The 14724-nt window shown below is 61.3% G+C and overlaps 1 protein-coding gene across 3 annotated transcripts in view; it reads left to right on the top strand.

The window, feature by feature from the left end:
* The window catches only part of TLCD4 (TLC domain containing 4), a 66422-nt gene that overhangs the window by 4186 nt on the left and 47512 nt on the right, over nucleotides 1–14724 (top strand). The window contains exon 1 of one of the 3 annotated variants that reach the window (XM_066353323.1): nucleotides 3848–3986. The exons of 1 other annotated variant lie outside the window; for it this stretch is intronic. The gene's annotated coding sequence lies outside the window, so the exon portion shown is untranslated. Of the gene's footprint in view, nucleotides 1–3847; nucleotides 3987–13898; nucleotides 14116–14724 lie in introns of those variants that run through there. One more of the 3 variants, XM_066353320.1, reaches the window with a different exon arrangement.

The raw sequence follows: 14724 nt of genomic DNA, 5'->3' as shown, positions 1-14724 counted from the left end.
ACGTTGTGTTGCTGCTGATAGTCGTTAGGGGTGAGAAGAAGGGATGAAACGGTCACGGAGGGGCAGGGCCAACACGTGGATGTTGAAGCTAGAGGGAGTCAGAGGGAGGTAGTGAGCCAGGAGCCCTAGTCTGCCCAGAGCCAGAGGGTGGGAGGTGACAGCAGCCTCAAAGGGCGCTGGGTACGATTGGGCATCGTTCGTCCCCTGGGCCACGCTCCTCTGCCCCCCTCGGTGCCGTGGGAGCCGACACCGTCCCTTGGTCCACGCTCCTCTGCCCCACTCAGTGCCGTGGGAGCCAACACCGTCCCCTGGGCCACACTCCCCTGCCCCACTTGGTGCCGTGGGAGCTGACACCGTCCCCTGGTCCACGCTCCTCTGCCCCACTCGGTGCCGTGGGAGCTGACACCGTCCCCTGGGCCACGCTCCTCTGCCCCACTCGGTGCCGTGGGAGCTGACACCGTCCCCTGGTCCACACTCCCCTGCCCCACTCGGTGCTGTGGGAGCTGACACCGTCCCCTGGGCCACGCTCCTCTGCCCCCCTCGGTGCCGTGGGAGCCGACACCGTCCCTTGGTCCACGCTCCTCTGCCCCACTCAGTGCCGTGGGAGCCGACACCGTCCCCTGGTCCACGCTCCCCTGCCCCCCTCGGTGCCGTGGGAGCTGACACCGTCCCCTGGGCCACGCTCCTCTGCCCCACTCGGTGCCGTGGGAGCTGACACCGTCCCCTGGTCCACACTCCCCTGCCCCACTCAGTGCCGTGGGAGCCGACACCGTCCCCTGGTCCACGCTCCCCTGCCCCCCTCGGTGCCGTGGGAGCTGACACCTGCAGATGAAACCGACAGGTCTCCTTGCTCGCTGGTTCTAGTTGGGTTTGGCCAATGGGGACCCTCAGCAGATCTTCTGGAGGGAGGCTGTATCCCTGAAAGGAAGGTCCCTGCTCCTCTACGTGGCCTTCTCTATGTGTCTCTCTTCCCCTGGGTCCCGGGGCTCCTGGTCCTGGTTCTGTCAGGCCCGGGGGTGGTGACAGTTCCACAGTAACGGGCCCTGAGTTACCATACTGCCCTCCTGCCTGTCCTGCCCCATTCACATCCTGGAAAGTAGTCTCTCTAGGTAACACGAGCGTGCGTGCCGTCTGTGTCCTGTTGGGACGCTGGTGCAGAGTGGCACCGCCACACGGCAGGACCTGCCGAGGTGCTGGAGGGTTTTTTTTGTTTTTTTTTTGCATTTTTCTGAAGCTGGAAACAGGGAGAGACAGTCAGACAGACTCCCGCATGCGCCCGACCGGGATCCACCCGGCACGCCCACCAGGGGCGACGCTCTGCCCACCAGGGGGCGATGCTCTGCCCATCCTGGGCGTCGCCATGTTGCGACCAGAGCCACTCTAGCGCCTGAGGCAGAGGCCACAGAGCCATCCCCAGCGCCCGGGCCATCTTTGCTCCAATGGAGCCTTGGCTGCGGGAGGAAGAGAGAGACAGAGAGGAAGGTGCGGCGGAGGGGTGGAGAAGCAAATGGGCGCTTCTCCTGTGTGCCCTGGCCGGGAATCGAACCCGGGTCCTCCGCACGCTAGGCTGACGCTCTACCGCTGAGCCAACCGGCCAGGGCGCTGGAGGGTTTTTTGAAAGAAAAAGAAACGGTCCGGACACAGTGAGGAGGATCAAGAGGCTCCAGCTCGTGCAGGGAAGTGGAGAGAAGTTCAAAACCGAGGACGCAGGGAAGGTCATAGGTCACGGAGCGGGAGGTCCAGGGGCGCAGTGGAAGCGGGTGAGGGGTGGGGAGGACGGGAGTTGGGCCAGACGGGGGGGTGGGGGGGTGGGTGGTTACCAGTCACTACAGAGATAAGAGTCGGGGCGATAATGGCTGGTCTTCCGGCTGCTGGGTCTGAAGCGACTAGGATGAGGGTTAGCGTTCCAGGAGTCCTAGGACGTGGCTCTATCCAGGAACGGGCTGTGACTGAAACGTCGATCCATTCCTTTCCCTTCAGTTCTACCCGCCGAGCATTCAGTCCTGCTGGGCTGGGCCCTGGGGGGCAGGGTGAGGCGGCTCCCACCCAGACAGTGACTTAACAATGAGCCTCTCAGCCAGGCCTCCTAGAGGAGAGCACCCAGCCTCACCGTGGGGAGCAGCCTTGGAGTAGGAGCCGCTTAGGGGTCCCGACAGCCGGGCCCCTTCGCACCGGACCCAGCCATCTTCAGTCTTCATGAGGGCGGTGACCTATGACCAAGGGAGACAGACTTTCTGCCAGAGCCCAGGAGGCCACGCCCTCCGGTCAGCATCATGATCGCCGCTGACCAGGTAGGGAAAGCTGAAAGGGGTTCTTCGGCCAGAGTCGGAAGCCGTGGCCCCCAGGACTGCCCGTGTGTCCCTCAGCACTGCTCAGGGCTGGGCAGGGTGGGTGCCAGGAAGCCGTCGTTGTGACAGCCGAGACTTCTTCCTCCCTTGTCAGAGGCACTGATGTGTGCGTCAGCCGCAGCCTGTCCCCGGGTGCAGCCACGTCCTAGGACTCGGAGCGCGAACCCTGAAGGCTGAGGCAGCTGTTGACTACGCGACCGGTGTTTACTGCGTGTTTACTGTGCGCCAGGCGCTCAGAACACGAGTTAAGTCACTTAATTCTGGCAGCGACCTGGGAGGGAGGCGTTGGACTGACCTGCATTTCATAAATGAAAACAGGAAGACGCAGAGAGATCGTTTGCTCTGGTCACAAGGCCAGGGAACGGGAGTCAGGACTCGGAGATGTTCCCATTCTCACCGTCTACGGTATCGTTAAAAGTGCTAATAGTGTGTACGTGGACGTGGGTACCACGCTGTGTGTGTAACGGAAGCAAGACAGTGATGTCATAGTCACTGCCCGACGTTTTATTTATAAAAACTAAAACCAAATAGGAGGGAAGGGATTTTGAAAAAGTGACTTTTCCCCCATGCTCGTCAAGAACGGCTTTTTCTGTTTTCTAACTTTTTCCTCCAAGTGCATTCAAAAAGGATACCGGTCTAGATACATAGGCGGATATATGCATGTGCGTCTCTCTCTCTCTCTCTCTCTCTCTCTCTCTATATATATATATATATATATATGTAACCGTCTTGAGTCAAGCCTTGCGTGAGATGAGTGTACAGTGAAATTACTAGATACAAATTTTATTTTCACTTCATGTCCATTTGTCTCAGCTACACCTTTTCAGACATGTGTCCGGACGCCTCGTCCCAGACCAGTAAACCACAAATACCTTATCATTTTCCGCTTGAACGAGACGTTCAAGTCTTAGTGGAAAAGATTCCCAGATCCTGGTGGCAGGTGTCACAGCCCGTCACCCTGCTGGTTAGCGACCCACACCAGTCGTCACCTCTCCACTTCCACAGGGATTGGTCTGTGTTTTCAGTGTTAGACCTGTGAGCAAAGTAAGAAACAACTCCGTTTCCACACTAAAACTGCATGTCTTTGAAATCCACTGGGTTGATTTCCTTCTCATCCCAGCCCCTCCCCCACCCCCACCCCCGAAGCCCCTGCCCAGCACGTCCATCAAGTCCGTCCGTTCTTCCTCTTTGTCCCTCGGTCCCTTGGCAGCTGCCTTAGAGCTTTCTGTCCTCGACAGAGACACAGAAATGGTGTTGTCACCCTTCTCCGACTCGACGTGATTCCTTGGCTTGACATGACGAGAGGACGTGGCAAACCGCCTGTGAAACTCGCGTGCGTGGGAATGCGCCCCGTTGGCCACTCAGGGGACGTTCGGGTCCTTTCTCGACTGCTTCCACCACCGTCCCGCGGACTTACGTGCTGTCATCCTCCCCGTCTTGCAGGCGAGGAGACTGAGGCTTTGCTGCGCTCACACCACGCCGCTGGGGCTCTGACCGGACACCCCGTGGACGCACTGTGGCCGTCTTGTGGCGTCCGGGGCCTGGTGATGTTACTTCGGGAAGAAGGAACTTCACGTGGAAAAGACAGCGAGAAGGAGGGGCCGAGAGAGGGGACGCTTGTGGATGAGCCACCTCCAGGTCAGTGCCCATGTCTGCGGGAGGGGTGGGTGACCCACCCGGGAGCGCAGGGTCTGCGTCTGCGGGAGGTGTGGGTGACCCACCCGGGAGCGCAGGGTCTGCGTCTGCGGGAGGAGTGGGCGACCCGCCCGGGAGCGCAGGGTCTGCGTCTGCGGGAGGAGTGGGCGACCCGCCCGGGAGCGCAGGGTCTGCGTCTGCGGGAGGTGTGGGCGACCCGCCCGGGAGCGCATGGTCTGCGTCTGCGGGAGGTGTGGGTGACCCACCCTGGAGCGCAGGGTCTGCGTCTGCGGGAGGGGTGGGGGTCTGCGTCTGCGGGAGGTGTGGGTGACCCACCCGGGAGCGCAGGGTCTGCGTCTGCGGGAGGTATGGGGTGACCCACCCGGGAGCGCAGGGTCTGCGTCTGCGGGAGGTGTGGGCGACCCGCCCGGGAGCGCAGGGTCTGCGTCTGCGGGAGGGGTGGGGGTCTGCGTCTGCGGGAGGTGTGGGTGACCCACCCGGGAGCGCAGGGTCTGCGTCTGCGGGAGGTATGGGGTGACCCGCCCGGGAGCGCAGGGTCTGCGTCTGCGGGAGGAGTGGGCGGCCCGCCCGGGAGCGCAGGGTCTGCGTCTCCGGGAGGAGTGGGCGGCCCGCCCGGGAGCGCACAGGTCTGCGTCTGCGGGAGGTGTGGGCGACCCGCCCGGGAGCGCACGGTCTGCGTCTGCGGGAGGGGTGGGGGTCTGCGTCTGCGGGAGGGGTGGGGGTCTGCGTCTGCAGGAGGTGTGGGTGACCCACCCGGGAGCGCAGGGTCTGCGTCTGCGGGAGGTGTGGGTGACCCACCCTGGAGCGCAGGGTCTGCGTCTGCGGGAGGGGTGGGGGTCTGCGTCTGCAGGAGGTGTGGGTGACCCACCCGGGAGCGCACGGTCTGCGTCTGCGGGAGGTATGGGGTGACCCGCCCGGGAGCGCAGGGTCTGGCCACGGGCCTGGAGCTCTTGCCCTGCCCGACACCTGGTTTCTTCTCCGTGTCTCCGCGGTCTAGTTCACGTCCGCTCGTCACGAGGCGCCCTCTGTTCATCGCTAGCCCTGTCTCGGTGTGTGGTGTGTGACCCACACACAGGCTTGCTCGCTCACTGACGAACGCAGTTTGCTGGAGATCTCAGGGGAGACAGCCCAACTTGCAAGTCGTCCTTTGTCTAGAGCTCCAGGGGCCTTTGCTCCTGGCGTGGGTTTTGGAGTGAGTTAAAAGCCCGCTGAAAAGACCCTGAGCAAGGCAACACTGTAATTCTGGATTAGTATTTACCAGGGGGCTGTGAAAGAGCTGTGTTTGTTAAATATTTTTATTTATTGATTTTAGTGAGAGAGGAAGGGAGGGAGAGAGACAGGAGCATCGATCTGTTTTGGGGATCAAACCGGCAACCTCTGTGCTTTGGGACGATGCTCTAACCAACCGAGCTGTACGGCCACGGCAAAATACCTGTTTTTAACTTAGAAATATAAAAGAATCTCTAAATATCCCTTTCTGAGAGGTGCTATAAACTCCACAAAACCTTTCATGGTCAGTTTCCTCCATCAGTCCTGGCCCCTCTTTCTGAATCTTGAATCACAGACTCCTCTTGTGTCTTTACCCTCAGCCTGTAAAGCTCTGGTCTCCCCGTTAAAAAAAAAAAAAAAAAAGAAAGTAAGGAGAGCGATGAGACCTCTCTCAGCCAGTCTGGCGCAGCATAATGCCTGTAAGCGCCCAGCCAGGCTCAGCCCGGCCGCAGAGAAATGCACTCCGGTCTTGAACCACACCTTTGTCCCTGTGCCAGGGTGTTTTTCCACTCCGGGGATGTTTTTATGCCATTGGGCTGTGCCATGGAACTGAAGGCTTCTGCTGAGCACAGAGCATAGTGACATTTCAGACGTGGTGAGGTGGTCATCCTGAACACATGGCCAGGTACACAGGGAGGTCCGTCGGCATATGGGAGAGGGGGCATGGCCCTGTCCGAGCTGTAAGGGTCAGGGATTGGTGGGCACAGGCCTTGCCCTGGGCTGACTCTGTGCTGACGCTCTGGGTGGAGCGTCCGGGAGCGTGGTTGAGTTCATGCTGACCCGACTTGCTTCTGCAAATACAAACACCCTTTCTCGGGCAAAGCTGGCAGATGAATGGGCTGCTAGGTTTGTCCTGTCTTAGCGAACCTTCCCAGTCGGCCTCCACCACCCGTCTCTCCAAGAACCCATCTGAAAGGGTCTCACAAGCCACCCAACAGGGAGCCCTCAGACTGAGACTCGTAAGGAGAACACCCTTCCCCACCATGGTGCCTCCTCCCACCCACCCTCTTACCTTTCTTCGAAACCTCTCCCACTGGTGGCCTCGTCCGTCTTTCCAGGGTGTCCCCTTCGGTCTCTTTCTCCATATCGCAGTGCCTCAGGCCTCGTTTGAGGGAGTGGGCATTCTCTTTCTTGGGGGGGGGGACTCCAGGGGTTAAGGGGCTCAAGTCTCACGAGCGAGGCAGAAGGTGACGCTCCCACCACGGTGATCTGTGTCGCCCAGGACATAAGCACAGGTGTCAGTGAGAAGCATTGGTTTCCCTTGGAGAAGACGCAGTTCAGTCCCACCTCCACGGAGTGACTCAGCTTCTTAAAGGACTTTTGGCCATTTCGTGCAAGAACGAGAGGTTGCTGCTTTCTCGGACACTTTGAAGAAACAGCACCCATTTTAGTTTGGAACTTGTGGATCCTGGGTCTCTTCTTTTTGGGGGTGTGGGATGGAAAGGGGGTCCTGTTTCCAGTTAAAAGTCTGCCAAGCAGAGTGCCTGAGGTGCCTGTTTCTCTGTTGGAGTCACATCCCTCTTCTCTGTTCACACGGATGGCCCCGCCCACCACTGAGATTCTAAAAGGGGGGCTCTGCCCGAACTCACGCTGCCGCGGAGGTACCTTGGCCCCTGCTTCACACCTGCACCCAGCTTGGGTCACCCGCCTGTTCAGGGGACGTGCTGTCCATCTCGTGCAGAAGGGGTGGTTGCTGACAGAGAGCGTGGCGGGGCGGTCGCCGACAGGGAGTGTGGCGGGGTGGTCGCCGACAGAGAGCGTGGCGGGGCGGTCGCCGACAGGGAGTGTGGCGGGGCGGTCGCCGACAGAGAGCGTGGCGGGGTGGTCGCCGACAGTGAGCGTGGCGGGGCGGTCGCTGACAGTGAGTGTGGTGGGGGCCCCAGGACCCCGTCCTCGTACCGTCCAACCACCACATCCTGGGGTGGCTCCCAGCTTCGGAGAAGATTCTCCAGCCTGAGACGCCAGGTGGTCCGTTCCCCACGCACACAGAGTGGATGCTGGGCTCTGGCCGGCACCGCCCCGCCCTCAGCCCAGGGCCTGGCGCTGGTTCTTTCCCAGTCCACGTGGACGTGGGCCCATCACGACGGGTCCCCATCTTCCCTTCTCCTTCCTAAAACGCCAGGGTGTAAAAAGCCTCGTCCGTGCCTGCCCTCCCGTTTCCCTGTGTTCATTCCCACGCCTCAATTCACCGAAGTCCAGCTTAATTCTGCCATAATCATTCACCAGCGATCCTAGACTTTCAGATCCAAAGAACATTTCCTGTCATCCTCCTAGTCCTCTCGGGCAGTTGAAGGTCTTTCCTCCCTTGGACTCTCTCCGTTTTCTGCTGTCTTGATGTTCTTCTTGGGTCCTTCTCATCTGATTCCCTCAAAACCAACCAACCAACGAAAACCCCTTTCACTTATAAAATGTATCCAGAAGGATAGTAGAAATAACAAAATGGTCACTCGGGCGCCCTCCCGAGCTGTGTTCTGCCTTTCTGTTCTTTTCTCTTTTTTGTTAGACTGTCCTTCTCTTTCTTAAGAAACAAACTTCCTTACCCCCTTTTGGTCTCTGTGTTTCTGAGGGTTTGGAACCCGTGGTGTGTTTTCTTGTTAACATCTTGTGGCAGACTCACAGTCGTCACCATGAAGCCCACCCCTCTGTTCCGGGCACGCACTCACTCGGCTGGAGACGGCATCTCTCTTACCCGTTGGGCAGCGAGCTGTGACTCTAGGGGTGATTCTGTGCGTAGGTTCTTGCCGGCGGAACACAATGCGAGGGCTGAGCACAGCGCAGTCGGTGACCAGCACAGCCCCGAAGACGAGGGTGCCGTCCTCGGAGAGGCGGGAGCCGCAGGATGGAAGGAACCGTCACAGACTAGATGCCCCGTCAGTCCTGGCCCAGAGCCCACGTGAGGGAGAAGGAACACCCTTTTTCTTCACGCCTCTCGTTTCCGGGGTCTCTGGATTACGTTACCCAGGCAGCCTCTGCTCTGATACAGAGCAGGATGCCGGGAAAGGAGGGGCCTCTAATGAGGTCTTAAAACTCACGGCGTTACCTAAGCAGACAGTTGGCAGGGAGGAAACACCTTGCAGGCTGGAAAAAAAAGGTGATCGATCCTCTTAACGCCCCTGCAAAATACCTTGTTTTCCCATATATAAGACGCACCTTAATTTTGGGGCCCGAAATTTGAAAAAAAATGTGTTATATAAAGTTATTGAACTCGTTTTAGTCATCATAAGATGCATACAATTCCTCATCACTGTCAAAACTCCCATCCATTAGCTTGTCCTCATCTGTGTCTGATGATGAATCCCTGTCTTCAACAATGAGCACAAAAACAAGTGCAAAAAAGTGAGAAATGCAAGTAAAAAAATCTACAGGCACTGTATAAGACGCACCCAGTTTTTAGACCCCAAATTTTTCGAAAAAGGGTGCATCTTATACAGGGGGAGATACGGTACTTGGTGAAAGTTTCAGCCCTTAGCTTGGAAGTGCGACCATGTCCCTCCCTCCCGTGGCTGACCGTGCAGGGCCACGTCTGGGAAGAACGGGGGGTCAGCGTGCAGTGGTGTCCCGGCTGAATCTACGTGGGCTTCTCGGGAAAGAAAGGAGCTCCCAGATGAAAGGGCACGTTGTTGGCACATGGAGGTGGGGCAGGCAGAGTGCATGGAGCGCCGGGCCCCGCGGGTGGGAGCGCCCACCGCGTCTGTAGTCCGAGCAGGGGACGAGGGGCCTGCATTCCAGAGGCGTCTGGGCGGCCTCCACCGCGCTCTGCCGGCCAGAGGAAAAGGTCTGGCCTTGCCGGAAAGATCGGCGTAGGCTGTCACCCACCCTTGCTGACTATTTTTTACTATGACCCCAAAACAGGCACTATTAAAAGAACAAAAAGAGGGGTGGGTGGAACGTGCAAGCTGGACAAGGGGCACACGTGCGGGCCAGGGCCGGGGGAGACGGGGCACACGTGCGGGCCAGGGCCGGGGGAGACGGGACACGGAGGCGGGCCAGGGCCAGGGCCGGGGGAGACGGGACACGGAGGCGGGTCAGGGCCGGGGGAGACGGGACACGGAGGCGGGCCAGGGCCGGGGGAGACGGGACACGGAGGCGGGCCAGGGCCAGGGGAGACGGGACACGGAGGCGGGTCAGGGCCAGGGGAGACGGGACACGGAGGCGGGTCAGGGCCAGGGGAGACGGGACACGGAGGCGGGTCAGGGCCGGGGGAGATGGGACACGGAGGCGGGTCAGGGCCGGGGGAGACGGGACACGGAGGCAGGTCAGGGCCGGGGGAGACGGGACACGGAGGCGGGTCAGGGCCAGGGCCGGGGGAGACGGGACACGGAGGCGGGCCAGGGCCAGGGCCGGGGGAGACGGGACACGGAGGCGGGTCAGGGCCAGGGCCGGGGGAGACGGGACACGGAGGCGGGCCAGGGCCAGGGCCGGGGGAGACGGGACACGGAGGCGGGCCAGGGCCAGGGCCGGGGGAGACGGGACACGGAGGCGGGCCAGGGCCAGGGCCGGGGGAGACGGGACACGGAGGCGGGCCAGGGCCAGGGCCGGGGGAGACGGGACACGGAGGCGGGTCAGGGCCAGGGCCGGGGGAGACGGGACACGGAGGCGGGCCAGGGCCAGGGCCGGGGGAGACGGGACACGGAGGCGGGCCAGGGCCAGGGCCGGGGGAGACGGGACACGGAGGCGGGCCAGGGCCAGGGACGGGGGAGACGGGACACGGAGGCGGGCCAGGGCCAGGGCCGGGGGAGACGGGACACGGAGGCGGGTCAGGGCCAGGGCCGGGGGAGACGGGACACGGAGGCGGGTCAGGGCCAGGGCCGGGGGAGACGGGACACGGAGGCGGGTCAGGGCCAGGGCCGGGGGAGACGGGACACGGAGGCGGGTCAGGGCCAGGGACGGGGGAGACGGGACACGGAGGCGGGTCAGGGCCAGGGACGGGGGAGACGGGACACGGAGGCGGGTCAGGGCCGGGGGAGACGGGACACGGAGGCGGGTCAGGGCCAGGGCCGGGGGAGATGGGACACGGAGGCGGGTCAGGGCCGGGGGAGACGGGACACGGAGGCGGGCCAGGGCCAGGGCCAGGGGAGACGGGACACGGAGGCGGGTCAGGGCCGGGGGAGACGGGACACGGAGGCGGGTCAGGGCCGGGGGAGACGGGACACGGAGGCGGGCCAGGGCCAGGGCCGGGGGAGACGGGACACGGAGGCGGGCCAGGGCCAGGGCCGGGGGAGACGGGACATGGAGGCCAGGGCCAGGGCCAGGGACAGGGGAGACGGGACATGGAGGTGGGTGAGGGGAGAGACGTGTGAGAAGAGAGGCGCTCGCGTGTGCGGTGTTCTGGGGTTGACGGGATCTCCTGGGTCACTGTCAGCTCTGGAATAAACTTGATGCATTTGTTCAGAACCCTGCTGTCTGCATGTTGACAGCTCTCAGATTTGTATGTCCAGTGGGGTCTGCTTTTATGTTCTAGACCGGCCGTGTGCAGGTACCGGGTCCCTTTGCATGGATTGACCCCGGGAGAAACCTTAATCCCAACGTGTCCCAGACGGAAACAGTTTCATGTCCCCCTAAACACGTTTGTCCTCTGTGACAGGTTGCAATCAAGGGTCACAAACTCATCCTATACCCCCCCTCCCATGTACGTCTTTGCCCGGTGACTTCCTCCTCCTCTTCGTCACGCCGGGTGGTGAACTTCAGAACTCGGCCTCCTTGTATCTGCGCTTGCCTCGGGACTTGCTTTGGTCAGGAACACGCAGCCCGAGTGGTGAGCGGGGGTGAGGAGCCTCGGCCTCAGGAGGCTGGGAGCCTCTCTCATCGCGTGCAGCAGCCCGGCCAGCCTCCGGGAGGGTGAGAGGCGGGTGGAGAAGGACACGCGGCGACAGCACCTGTCACCAGCCCGCGTGGCCCCAGGCCCCATGTTTCATAATTATTAAGGATTTCAAGGCAGAAATAGCAGCACACAAGAAACGACCGAGAAAACCAGCAGAACCTCCCAGCCGAGTTCAGGCCGAACAGCCAAGCGCAGGATCAGCAGCTGGGGAGTGACGGCTGTGTGAAGACACGAAGCTTTGTGACCATTTGTTCGGCGGCAGCGAGCAGCCACGATGTCGCTCAGCTGTGATCTCCTGTCCCGGGTGGTGGCGATCCGCATCACGGAACCTCACCCACGCTTCCCACCCCGTCCCACGAGGCCTGAGGAAGTCCACAATGCCTTCCGCGTCCCGGGGTGACCTCTTCTTCCCCGGAGCAGCTTAGGTTTAGGTTCCCAACCCTGCACTGCGGCCTGGCGCACCTCCTCGTGCCTCTGTTCCCGTGTGGCGGGTGGGGGGGGGCAGGGGGGGTTACGGGAGGGCGCACACCAGCAGCGCTGAGCATGGCGCCCGCCCTCGCGGGGGCTGCCACTGGGACCTCCTTGGACTCAGCCCTCCTGTGGCTGACCCAGGACGCACCTGGCGGGCAGGCCGCGGGGGCTAGGGGGGGGCTTCCACGTGCGCACAAGGGAACAGTCGTGGGAGGGGCAGGTCCAGCCCCAGAGAGACTGCAGAGCTGGGAGTCGGACCCTCGTCCCTGTCAGCTCGGCTCTGCCGTTGGCTCCGTTTCTCAGGCACGTGGCTTCACTCCGTTAGGTCTTCATTTCCTTAACCGTTCAGTGGGAAGAATGGAAGGAAATCTCTCACGACGTTGTTGGTGAGGTTTGAATGCGGACGAAGCGATTAAGTCCCGCAGGCCGGGCTAACTGTAAGTCCCGTGAGCCTGGCGTGTGGAGCAGGCCCGCCGCCACATGGCGCGGGCAGTGTGCTGAGCACGGGCCAGAGAGGCACGCCGGGTCACCCCGAGTGGACATGACCGACTGCGAGGGACAGGCTATACAGAAAGGCACGCCGGGTCACCCCGAGTGGACATGACCGACTGCGAGGGGCAGGCTGTGCAGGATGGTAGACGGGTCACCCCGAGTGGACATTACCGACTGCGAGGGACAGGCTATACAGAAAGGCACGCCGGGTCACCCCGAGTGGACATTACCGACTGCGAGGGACAGGCTGTGCAGAAAGGCACGCCGGGTCACCCCGAGTGGACATTACCGACTGTGAGGGACAGGCTGTGCAGAAAGGCACGCCGGGTCACCCCGAATGGACATGACCGACGGCGAGGGACAGGCTGTGCAGGATGGTAGACGGGTCACCTCGAGTGGACATGACCGACTGCGAGGGACAGGCTGTGCAGAAAGGCACGCCGGGTCACCCCGAGTGGACATTACCGACGGCGAGGGACAGGCTGTGCAGAAAGGCACGCCGGGTCACCCCGAGTGGACATTACCGACGGCGAGGGACAGGCTGTGCAGAAAGGCACGCCGGGTCACCCCGAGTGGACATGACCGACGGCGAGGGACAGGCTGTGCAGGATGGTAGACGGGACGTGAGCTGAGTGATCGGGAGCCTGAGGGGGTGAGCATGCTGGGTTTCGAGACCGAGGCAGACAGAAAGCACTAGGGACTTTGGCTGCTGGGTGGGGGGGTGGGAGCTGTGTGTTTCAGCCTGTCTGCACGCTGCAGTGGCGCGGGGCAGGAGCAGAGCTGGTGAGAGGGCACGGCTCAAACAAGCCTCAGCTTGTTCTCTACCAGTTAGCCTGTGAGGGTCCCCTCCGTTTCGGAATCGGTTCCTGTCTTTCCTTCCCACCAGTCAGGAACCCATTTACCCACTGGTTCTTTACTGAGGACTGTGGAGCCCTCGGACCAGTTTCCTCTCCCCACAGAGCGTCAGACGGACAATTAAGTCAGCAACCTCAACATGTGTGAGACCTTAGGGATCAGGGAAAGCTTCCTGGAGGAGGTGGCATTTGATGGGAAACTTGAAATATAGATGAGTAGGCGCAGAGGCTGGGGGTGGAGAGGGGGCTATTCCAATGGCACACGCAGATGCATGGGAGGAAGAGAGAACCGGGGGCCTGGGTGATTTAAAGTAGGCCAGCAGTGCTGAGAAATTGAGCCCGGAGCAAAGGATGACCAGAGAGGAGGCCACAGGGATGAAACCTGTTCACTCCGGTAAGGAATTTGGACTTTATCCTGAGCGCAGTGGGAAGCCATTCGGTGACCAGACAGGAGAGTGGCGTTTAGAGTGTACTCGACTAGAACGTGGACAGTTCCAGGAGCAGAGCACAAGCCCAGCCCCCGATGTTATAAATAAACTTGCCCGTTCACTTTCGTGTTGTTTATAGCTGCTTCCAGGCCTGAGTGCAGAGGTGAGTGAGTGACCCCCTGACCCACAGGGCCCGAAGCACTTACCCTCAGGCCCTGCAAGAACAAGTTGGTCCACCATGAAGAGGCTGTGGCAGTGACCTAGGGCAGGACAGCCGGGCCAAGTTCGGAGCACTGGAAAGAGACCTGTAGGGTTTGTGCCGCCCCACATCCCCACATGTAGGTGGGGATCACGGGTTTGTTTTCATCTAGATAAGGTGGTTTGTGCAAGCCCCTGTTGCACAACTCAAGAGTTCAGTGCGTCCTGAGTGTCTGCCAGGTTCCCGGATGGCCTTGGTTTGGGCATGACCTGGGGCCCTGCTCTGCCCGATGGCCTCAGTTTCTGGACTGTCTCCCCGTCCTGGGCGTGCTGTCTCTGTCCTTGCTCACAGCGGGACCTGGCTGCCTGAGGTCACGTGCCCCCCACCTCCACTCACACTGCGTGTGTTCTGGACGGGTCAGTGGGAGTGAGGCTCACCGGGGAGGTGGAAGACAGGAGGGAGCTGAAGAAACGCAGATAACTTGGCGAGTCATACCTCATACAAGCGTTCAGGTGTGCTGTGAGGGGCCCTGCCTCTTCTCTCCCCCCCCCCCCCACCGCCTCCTTCCACAGCCCAGGTAGGTTTCTAACGTGGGGCAGTCTCTCTCTCCTTATCCCGTTTCTTGCTGACCGAGTTTCTCAAGCACGCCAGCACCACCAGCTGTGGACGGGGCTGGTGGAACTTCACTAGAGCAGCAAGGAGGGTTGGGACCTGCCAGGGTACCAAGGACAGGCTTGGATCGGACAGGGTATCATCTGTTTCATGGGGGCTCCAGCGGCCAGAGAAGGAAGTCGTCCAGAGGCAAGGGGGAGGAGCTTGGGGGCACAGGGAATGGAGCCGGGAGGCCAAGGTCACTTCCGCAGGAGCAGTGTCAGCGTCAGACCGAGGGCAAGCGTGAAGCCATACCTAGGAGAGGAGGCCGGGGGTCCGGACCAGCCAGGATCAACCGCAAGAACTGGACTCCTCGTGAAAGGAGGCGGGGCCCCCATTACTTTGGAATATGTACCCTGTAGCTCAGTGTCAGACACGGGGGTGGCGGGGACACAGGAAACATCGGAGGAAGCCTCAGCCTCACCGTGTTCCTGACACCTGCTTCCCCCTGGGGTCCGGGCCTGGGCCGTTCTCACACTGCTCCGTTCTCTGTGTCTGAACAGATAGAGCAGCCTTGCTTATTTCTAAACAACCT

Source organism: Saccopteryx leptura, chromosome 11 (assembly GCF_036850995.1).
Source record: "Saccopteryx leptura isolate mSacLep1 chromosome 11, mSacLep1_pri_phased_curated, whole genome shotgun sequence".
Lineage (NCBI taxonomy): Eukaryota > Metazoa > Chordata > Mammalia > Chiroptera > Emballonuridae > Saccopteryx > Saccopteryx leptura.
This window is presented reverse-complemented; position numbering and strand designations above follow the sequence as displayed.